The sequence below is a fragment of the Trichosurus vulpecula genome, chromosome 1 (genome assembly GCF_011100635.1).
Source record: "Trichosurus vulpecula isolate mTriVul1 chromosome 1, mTriVul1.pri, whole genome shotgun sequence".
NCBI classification, from domain to species: Eukaryota; Metazoa; Chordata; class Mammalia; order Diprotodontia; family Phalangeridae; genus Trichosurus; species Trichosurus vulpecula.
In genome coordinates, this window is record NC_050573.1 from 76,128,637 (window position 1) to 76,139,795 (window position 11,159).

Here is an 11,159-nt window from a genome sequence, read left to right on the forward strand (position 1 = left end):
TGTCTAGGCTGGCCTGTAGCCTAAGGCAGTTTTTCCATCCAGAGTAGATTTCCCTTGACCTTCTCAAGGCCAGGGGACAGGCGAAGGAGTTCACTCTTTCCTCTCAGCCTGGGGCTAGGTCCATGTCTAGTTAAGTGGAAGCTTCCTGCCTCCCAACAAAAGTTCAGCCCTGCCCTTTCATCGAGTGAGGGACTCATCAAATTGATCAGGGGTTTTCCTATTCACCCCTGCTACACAGTGAAATGAAGTTTGTTTTTCCTTATGACAAAACAAATCACTTTATAAGGAACAGTAGACAATAAATTCACAATTATTCATTTTAGTGTAAATATCTAAAATTCCCTATAAATAGTTAAAAGGGTTTCAGAATGGTTGAAAAAATATAGCTCAATATACAAACACAAAAAACATACATAGATTTAAAACTTATGCCATAGCTAATTTAAGAAAATCTTGACTGGCATGTAATAAAGTCAAATTCGAATGAGAAAACATTAAAACTGAAACAAATTATTCCAAGTAAAGGTACCATTGGAGTAACAAGGTGGCAGAGTGGTTAGAGCACTGGGCTTGGGGTCAGGAAGACTCATCTTCCTGAGTTCAAATCTGGCCTCAGACACTTACTAGCTATGTGACCCTGGGCAAGTCACTTCATCCTGTTTGCCTCAGTTCCCTCATCTACAAAATAAACTCGAGGAGGAAATGGCAAACCACTCCAGTATCTTTGCCAAGAAAATCCCAAATGGGGTCATGAAGAGGCTGAAATGACTGAAAAAGTACCACTGATGATAAGAACAATGGGATTTGTGTGCCAAATAGCATAGAAGTTAAATTTATGAAGGAAATGCTGATAGGTTTACAAGAGAGCTTGATGGCTATTGAATTATTGTGGGAGTTTTTTGCATTCCACTAACAGAGTGTGAGAAATCAAATCAAACAAAAAGATGAATGAATGAAAAAGCATTTATTAAGTGCTTACCATATACAAGGCACTGTGCTAAGCATTAGAATACAAAAACAAAAAAGCAATACAGTCCTTGTCTTCAATTAACTTATATTTAATTAAGGAATGAAAACACATATAGGGGAATGATGGCCAGGGAGAGGTATTTTGGTCACAGAAGTCACAGGGAGGGTGAGTGGAGTCATAGATTATTTGACACATCCTTTCCAGGAGTGGTAGTGTTTTTTTGATCACTGTGCCCAGACCTAGAGGTGGAAGGGCTGAGGAAAAGAGGTTGGGCTGAGTTGGGTTGGCAATGGGAAAGACTCATGGCCAGTTTTCCCAGGGTGGTTAGAGGAAGTACTTGGTAGGTGGTGGAGTCTGGAGCTTAGCTAAGAAAGAAAAAAAATTAGCCTCGACTCACTGGCCAAAAAAGTTGTATTTGATAGATAAAATGGTGACTATCCTGGCTCTCACTTGCCAAAGGCTAGGTGTGTTCCATTTCACCCCTGCCAGGAGTCTCTAGTACCCTTAAGGACATTGAGAGGTAGCTAATCTCCATCAGTTCTTTCTCTGGAGGTGGATAGCATTTTTCATTATTAGCTCTTTGGAATTGTCTTAGATCATTGTATTGCTGAGAATAGCCAAGTCATTAGCAGTGACCGTGGTACACCATTGCTGTTACTGTGTGCAGTATTCTCCTGGTTCTGCTTACTTTGCACTGCATTAGTTTGTATAAGTCTTCTCAGGTTTTTCTGAAAGCATCCGGCTTGTCATTTCTTATAGCACAGTAGTATTCATCACAATCATACATAATCAACAGGCTTCAAGCCTCTTCTGCCTATGCAGTCAGTGGAAGAGACTGCTCCTACCCTCGTGGGAGGGGAGTGCAGAATGTCTTCAAAAATCAGGTCCCTGGTGTCTCTCATGTGGGTGACTACATCTTAGGTGATTTGTGCATGTGTCTGACCCTTTACGTAGATGTGGTGAGACTCAAATGGAAAAAAGCAGCAGATACACTTTCCCCCCCCCTCAAATATACATGGGACATTAAAAAAAATTAATCCTACGGGTCTTAGAAAAGTTATTGATAAATTTAGGAAGGCAAAGAAGTAGCATGGCATAGTAGATGGAATCCTGGCTTCAAAACCTACTTCAAATACTTAATAGTTGTAGGATCATAGGCAAATTGCCTATGAGAATAATATTTGCCACAATTACAAATCTGTAGAAAGTGAATGTTGCAAAATTATAAAGAACAAGCATGGTCCCAAAGGACAATTGAGAAGACACCTCCCCCACACCTTTGCATAAGTTGGAGGTCCATGCATGTGATACATTGTGTATAGTTTCAGAGGTTTTTTTTTTTTTTGCAGATTGTCTTTCCTTCCTTCCTCCCTCCCTTCTTTCTTTCTTCCTTCCTTTCTTCCTTTCTTTTCTTCCTTTCTTCCTTCCATTCTTCCTTCCTTACTTCCATTCTTTCTTCCTTCCTTCCATTCTTCCTTCCTTTCTCCTTTTCTTTCTTTCTTTCTTTCTTTCTTCTTTTCTTTTCTTCCTTCCTTCCTTCTGTTCTTCCTTCCATTCTTCCTTCCTTCCATTTTTCCTTCCTTCCTTCTTTCTTTCTTTCTTCCTTTCTTCCTTCCTTCCTTCCTTCTTTCCTTCCATTCTTCCTTCCTTCCTTCCATTCTTCCTTCCTTCCTTCCATTCTTCCTTCCTTTCTCCTTTTCTTTCTCTTTCTTTCTTTCTTTCTTTCATTTTTTCTTCCTTCCTTCCTTCCTTCTTCCCCCCCCCATCTGTCTTTCTGTCTCTGTCTCACTGTCTCTCAAATGTATTCTTTGTGAATCATGTGACAACGGGTTCCAGAGGAAGGAACTGGAGCAGTCGGAGCTTCCTGTGGCAAGCCGAGGTCTGCCATCCCAGCAGCCAGGGGTGGCTACCATACCCGGGAGGAGGGGATGGATCCTCATGGCAGATAACTTAAAGAGATTCCTCTACAAAAAATTACCAAGTGTTGAAGGTCTCCATGCTATTGTAGAATCAGACAAGGACGAAGGACCTGTTATCAAAGGAGAAAAAGGCAAATCACAAGAAACAAGCTTAAAGCAGAGATTTATATAAAAAGGAACTTTTAGGTGCCTGGAGCTAATGATCCAGAGCACTCTTGGAGACCTGGTTTCCTATCTACTTTTGCACTTGCAAACAGACCAGGGCAGCAAACTTGGACTTTCAAAAACCAAAAGTACCATTTGCTACTACAACACATACCAAGTAGTTTAATTCAATCGGGCTACCATCGGTGGTGAGTTTCATAGCAAGCAGCTGCGCTAATACTGAGCTGATTGGCAGCCTAGAAAAGGAATCTGTCCTATTGTTTGCAGAGTTGAGACGTGCTGTGGAAGGTTCTTAACTGTGTGAGCTGACCCTGGCCATGTTATTGAGAGCCCAATGAGTACAGTCCAGTAACCTTGACTTCATCAAAGACTGAGACTCCACGCACTCAAAAAGACAACTTACCCCAACTTAGACTGAAGATTATATTTATTATTTGCCAATTGCTGGACTGTTGTGTTGGGTTTTAGCCTCGATACTTCTGTACAATGATTTCTGGGGGAGACCACTGAAATGGTTCAATATATATCACAGCTCCCATGGAGTTTAGGTCAGTCACCAATTAGAGATGAGATTCTTATCCAGTGCATCAGAATCAATATGGTAATTCACATGATCTCCCTAGTTGTGTAGAGCAACTACATGCCCTGTAGGTAGGTCCTGCTCCATGTTATTTTTGTGGGTGCCATGTTGTATGTCTGCACCCAGTGAGAGGAAGATAGCCTCTAAGAGCAGTCATAAACCACTACAATCACTAACTACCCCTGTTTGTATCATTGTGAGGTAGAGAAAACTTTGGAGGCAGCTAGGTGGTACAGTGGATAGAGCACCAGAAATGGAGTCTGGAAGACTTGAGTTCAAATCTGGCCTCAGACACTTACTAACTGTGTCTCACTTCACCCTGCCTCAGTTTCCTCACCTGTAAAATGAACTGGAGAAAGAATGGTAAACCACTTCAGTATCTCTGCCAAGAAAACTCCAAGAGGGTTCATGAAGAGTTGGGAATGACTGAAAAATGACTGAACAACAAGTCTAAAAAAGTATCTGTTGATTTGGCTTGACTTTTACTATTAGCTATTTTACTATTAGCTATTAATAACCAATCAGTATTTTGATATTTTTCTCTTTGTCTAATTTAAGTGTGGAAATCAATATCAAGGTTTGGTTTGTGACATTTATATGAATATCTTAGTACAACAGATCTTTGTAAACGTTTAAAAAAAAGATATTCTTTGTTATATGGGAAGGCTCTCCGGGAGGGGAGAGAGAACAGGATAAAGGAGGAAATTTAGGCCATGCAGAAACAAAAAGTACAAATAAAATTTTATTTTTTTGAAAAAAAGGAAAAATGTTATGTATCTCACATGGTTGTATGGAAAGCCCTTTGCAACTAAATATTACAGTTATGGATCATAGTGCAAAAAGTAAGCTAGAAATATTGTTTTAAAAATAAAGTTTTAAAATGGACTTATCGACTAATTACTCAGGTTTAAAAATACAGGAAAAAAAGATAATGCTAAAGGTAGTGACATAAATGCGAAATATAAACATTTGTGGCATGCAGTCAAGAGATTACAAAGTAGCAAGTTTACCATTCTGAACACGTTAACTAAAGAGAAAAAGAGGAAATTTAAGCATTGAACTTGTAAGTGAAGAAATTAGGAAATGAACAATTAAGTATGTCAAAATCAGTCACAAAGGAGATTATAAAGATGGAGAAGAAGGAATTTGGATTAATAAGGTTGAAAGCTTTTAAAAACACTAATGAGATTAATAAACAACTAGCAAATATAGTTTTTTAAAAGGAGTGGAAAAAAAATCAATTTCCCCAAAGCATAAATGAAAAAAAGGAAGTCATGGTGAATAAGAAAGAAATCAAGAGAACTGTTGGTAATAGATTACCACTTACAACTATTGTGCAATAGAAAGCGTTCTGGATTTGGAATCAGGGGATCTAGGTTTAAATCTAGACTCTATCAGTTACTACCACTTATAATGCTGGGCAAGTCACTTAAATTCTCTAAGCCTCTATTTTCTCATCTCTAAAACTGAAGGTTAGGCTAGATTAATGGTGTCAAACTCAAATAGAAACTGATCATGAGTCACAGTTGGCTTAGAAAACCACAAATTAACATTGTCTATGTTGTATTGTATTTTTATTTATTTTGTTAAATATTTCCTAACTATATTTTAATCTTCTTCTCCACACCCCTCACCCCAGAGTTTTGTGGGCCACAAGTCTGACACCTCTGGACTAGATGACTTCTAAATTTCAACTCTAAATCTGAGATTATATGAACTATAAATTAATCAACTTAAAAATTTAAAAGAAGTAAATAAATTGTCAAAAACACATGACATGTCCAAGTTGCTAACAACAAAAAGTAGATAACATTCCAATCTCAGAAAAAGAATTTGCATGGGCCATTTATGAGTTTCCACATAAACTAGCACAGGATTCATAAGTGAATTCCTTGAAAATATTCATAGAACAAATAATTCCCCTTAGCACATAAACTTTTCAAAGACAACAGTCTAACTGATTCTATGAGGCAGATGTATCTCTCATCCTCAAACCCAGCAGACAAAGTAGAAGAAAATTATATATCAATAGCATTCATGAATATTTGTTTTGATGGATCTGTGATCTCTTCAATATTATAATTCCTTCCAATAATGCAAATTGTCACCTTTCCATACCTTCTCATACTGTATGACTCATATATAATGTCTTACAAATCTTGCTTGGGTGTCCACCAAAGCCTTCCTTTGGACCTCTATGGGTACCCATGGAACATATAGGCTATTCATTGGTGATCCCTGTGTAAAGGCAAGGATTCCTTATTTTGACTAGTAGGAGGCCCTAGGAGCCAGCAGTACAAATGCTGGCAGGTTCTCCTATTCTTGGAGTGTCTTCAAATACTTGGGAAGTCATATGAACTGATGCAAAGTGAAGTAAATGGAAGTGGAAAAACAATATACATGGAGACTACAACAATGCAAAGGGGAAATTCTTCCCCCCTCCCCCAATTGAAACTGAATCCTGTGAACTTATAAAGACCAAGCTTGGTCTCAAAGACAAGATAGGAGAGAATGTTCCATCCACCCCCCTCCCCTTCTAAGTGGAGGTGGAAAAACTGTGGATGTGGAGCTCTAGATATAATGTCAGACTTGGTTGCTGCATTTGTTAGTTTTGTTGAGCTCTTTTTTTCTTTCCTGTTTTCCTTTGTTATAAAGGATGGCTCTGTGGGAGGGAGTGGGGAGGTACATCTTGAGAAATGAAGTTGATCTAAAAGCATAAGGTAACCATTTTTTTTAAAGCCTTCAAAGTCAGTCACAGAAACGAAGTATATCTGCTTCCAACAGACTATTCTACCTACATACCAATGGCCTATTCACTTGATGGATTTTTGATCATGGCAACCCATCATTAATGAATATAGATTTAAAACAGTACATAAAATACTAGCAATCAGAGTATTGCAATATATTCCTTCTGCCCCCAAATAATTAATTACAGTGAAGTAGAGTTTATAGCAGGAAATAATTAGTGCAATAAATCTTATCAATAAAAAGTAATCATAAAATCATATAACTATATTAATAAATGAAGACTCTCAATAAAATATAGCATCTATTTATATAAAGAAGAGTAAAAAGTATAAGAGAAGGATTTTCCTTAACATGATTTTTAAAAAGTATTTAACTGAAGTCAAGATCTGCCACTATGTGCAATGGAGAAACATTAGCTCCGTTTGCACCAAAAATAGGTAAACCACTTTCATCACTGCTATTCAACATAGTTTTAGACATGAGAGTGGAACAGGTAGCGTGGCTTAGGCGTGTGTTTTGTTGTACTGCCCAAGCTATAGCCACCCAGTCTGGCTTGTTACTCTGCTTTCTACAATCTTTTATTTTTTCATTCTTTCCATATGTTTCTTTAGCATAGTTCCTGGCACATAATAGTTATTCAATAGATGCTTGTTAATTACTGATTGATATATTGAATCTACAAAGAGATCATCAGTCAATTAACAAGTTAGGAGATATGATGTATATTACGTATTACACATATGTGTAGGGCAGTTAGGTGGCACAGTGGATAGAGCACTGGGCCTGGAGTCAGGAAGACCTAAATTCAAATCTGGCCTCAGACACTTCCTAGCTGTGTGACACTGGGCAAGTCATTTACCCTGTTTGCCTCAGTTTCCTCATCTGTAAAATGAGCTGGAGAAATAAATGGCAAACCACTTGAGTATCTTTGCCAAGAAAACGCCAAATGGGGTCACAAAGCATAAAATACAACTGAAAATGACTGAACAACTCATACATATGTATGTATGCGGGTGTGTATATCTTTGGCCACCAGGGGGCTCTTTGACTACATGTATAAACTGTTTTCCCAGTGACTTGCGAGCAGCCATGCTAGACCCAAGTTCTATGCAGATCTAAAAGCATGACCTAGAATTAGCAAAATAGACAGTTCTCTCATCATTGCGCTGAGGTCTTATTCCTGATTTTTTTTTGGGGGGGGAAGTTCTTTCCTTTTCGTTAATATCTGACGTCCTTTATAGATAACATATAAAGCACGTTGTGAACCTCAAGGGGCTATATAAATGCTATTATTATTATTTACTTACTCAGGCTCATAGAACTATGGATTTAGAGCTGGGAGGGACCTTGGAGGCGGCCTGGTCCAACTTTCTCATTTTTTAGACGACGTAAGTGAGGCTCAGAGAGATCATGTGCTTTGCCCACAGAGCTGATGCATGTGATGGCCAGTCAGGAAATCGAGGAGCCATTGTTACGTGCTTACTGTGTGCCAGGCACATGGTAAGTGTTTACTATGTACAAAGCCTCAGGGATCCCAAAGCAAGGCAAAAAATATAGCAAGGATCTCACATTCTAATAGAGAGGAGGGGGACAACGTGTACATAACCAGCTATGTACAAGACATACACAGAGTAAATAAAATTGATTGAAACCCAGTAGGTTAATTCTCAGTCTGTTAGCACAGCAAAAACAAAATTGTAAAGAAGCTTTTGAATAGCAAGTTCCAAGCTTCTGCTTCGCCCACTGGACTCCCCTCACCTCACACCTCCTCCCTGAGGGTAAATGGGAGGAAAGAATAAGGAAAAGGATTATGGGTTTTGGAATTCACTAAGATCAGCTTGGCCAGCTCTCAGAGAAAACTAGAGGCAAACACTGGAGTTTGGAATCACTTCTAGCCAGGTCTCACTGTGGTGGGGGTGGGAAGATGAGGGGAGGGGGAAATGAGAGGAGGGGGAAATGAGAGGAGGGGGAGATGAAAGGAGGGGGAGATGAGGGGAGGGGGAGAGGTTCACATGAGCTGCCTATCTCATCCAGTCTTATTCTGATCCATTGTCCATCACAGTCCCCAGTCCCTTCTGCTCCCTTCTGCTTATTCAACTGCCGCAGTACTCAAGGATCTGCTCCCACTTCTTCCTCTCTGCTTGTTTCAAGCTGCAGTGGCAGTCCAGAGAGGGAGCTACATACAGCCCCAGGCTACCTCAGACCCACTGGGAGGTCCCAGGGTCTTCAAAGTCTCTCCATCCTGGCTGTATCAAAATCAATCAATCAGTAGGCATTTATTAAACATTTACTAAAAGATGCTTGCTCCTTGGAAGGAAAGCTATGGCAAATCTGGACAGCATACTAGAAAGCAGATATATCACCTTACAGACAAAGGTCCATATAGTCAAAGCTATGGGTTTTTTTCGTAGCAATGTATGACTGCGAGAATTGGACTCTAAAGAAACCTGAGTGTTGTGAAATTGACCCTTTCGAATTTTGGTGCTAGAGAAGACTTTCGAGAGTCCCTTGGACAATAAGGAGATCAACTCAGTTAATACTTAAAGAAATTAATTCAGGCTATTTCCTGGAAGGTCAAATACTGAAGCTGAAGCTTAAATACTTTGGCCACATAATGAGAAGATGGAACTTCTTGGGAAAGGTCCAGATGTTGGGAAAGACTGAAGGCAAAAGGAAAAGGGACAGCAGAGATGAATAGATAGTGTCATGGACACAATGAACATCAACTTAGACAGACTTAGAGAGATGGGGGAGGATAAAAGGGCCTGACAGGCCATGGTCCATGGGGTCACCAAGAGTCAAACATGACTCAACAACAATAACATATGCCAGGTAGGGCAGCTAGGTGGCAAAGAGCACCAGAGTCAGGAAGACTTATCTTTGTAAGTTCAAATCTGGCCTCAGACACTTACTAGCTGTGTGACCCTGGGCAAGTCTCTTAACCATGTTTGCCTCAGTTTCTTCATCTGTCAAATGAACTAGAGAAGGAAATGGCAAACCACTTCAGTATCTTTGCCAAGAAAACCCTAAATAGGGTTATGACTGAAATGACTAAACAACTAGGCACTTTGGATATAAAAGCGAAGGTGTAACTATCCCTCCTCTTAAGGAGCATATCTTCTTGTCTGGAAAGACAGGCATGGAAAAGACAAGTCTAGGCATCCTCTGCTCTGTTCCGCTCATCAGGAAGTGGAATGATGGCGCTTTTTTTTGGGTTGAAGCCCATAAAAACAGATCCTGGGGGCAAGGCTGAATGAACAAGTCCATCTACAAAATCTCTTTCTGCCTTCCAACTTTTTAGCTGGCCTTGAACTTACAATTGGTAGAGAAGAGGAGAAGAGGTAGTTGTTCACCTCCCTATACTAATGATAAGCTGACGCATCCACAGTCTCCTCAGTGTGGGTACTTCCTCTCACTACAGCATCTAATCTTCATTCCCTGTGGCTCTTGTCCACTACCTAAAGCAATGCCTGGCACATAGTAGGTGCTTCATAATTGTTTGTTGATTTCTTGATTGCTCCCATTCTCCTATAAATCCTCCACAGGGGCTCCATCTCCAATATCCTTGCTGTTGCCCAGCTTGGCCCCCATGCCCGGAATGCATTACCTCATTCCCTCCACCTCTTGGACGCCTTAGCCCCTTTCAAAGCCAAACTTGAGTGCCAACTGCTACTTTAGGAGTCCAACCCTATCTGCTAATACCTCAGCCTAATAATTATTTCATAAGATTTTGTATTTTCTTTTCCATGTGCATATTGTTTTCCCCCCATAGAATATAAACTCCTCGAAGGTAGAGACTGGGTGTTTTTTTGTTTGTTTGTTTGTTTGTATTCCCAATACCTGGCCCAGTTCCCAGCAGATAGTAGATAGTTAACAACTACTTGGTGATTGATCATAGAGGTGGGAAAATAGACATGCAAGACCAAGGTTATTGGTATTTTGGCAGTCACCTTTTTTTGTTTGTTATAATAAGGTGTATCCCCCTCCCCAAGTATTTGGTAATCTCCCACCCTCCAGATAGTCTGCAAATCGGTTCCTCAGCACTTTTACTGTTGTGTCACCTCTAGGATGGATTTTCTCTTTGTATACTTGGTCTGCTGCAACTTCTTCTGCTATCTTTGCTTTCTAGAGCATGTATCCTATATACACTCTGGGGGTCTTTATTGCAATTCCTATTCAACCTGGCAAGTTGGGGCCTAGAACAAGGTTATTGCACTGTCTCCCCTCAGGTTTCTGTTGTCATTGGCTTCAGACCCTCTTTCCCTCCCAGTATCATCATTCATGATCAGTGCCCTAATGCCAACTAACCAGTGCCAGTTAGCATCTCCCAGAGTCATTTAACCAGTTACTATCTCCACAGGTAGCATCAACAAACAATTATTAATGAGCAAAAGTTTTTACAAGGGCATCTAGGTGTGCACTGGGCCTGGAGTCAAGAGGATGCAGTTTCATTCGTTCAAATGTGCCTCAGACACTTACTAGTTGTGTGACCCTGGGCAAGTTACTTAACCCCTACTTGCCTCAGTTTCCTCATCTGTAAAATGAGCTGTATAAGGAAATGGCAAACCACTATCTTTGCCAAGAAACCCCACAAGGGTCAGAAGAGTTGGACGCAATTGTAAACAACAACAACCTTTTACAAAGAGATATTTACTGGGAAGATATAGCATCAGCCAAGTGTCTCTAATGGAATGACAAATGAGTGAACTCTCCCCAGGGCAAAGTCCATGAGACAATTGAAAGGTGGAAGGGTAGACATTTAATATCTAAATCA

At 40.0% G+C, this 11,159-nt stretch overlaps 1 pseudogene; it reads left to right on the forward strand.

Moving 5' to 3' along the window:
* The first annotated feature begins 2,908 nt into the window (after window positions 1-2,908).
* On the forward strand, window positions 2,909-3,350 carry LOC118834679 (annotated as a pseudogene).
* The last annotated feature ends 7,809 nt before the right edge of the window (window positions 3,351-11,159 follow it).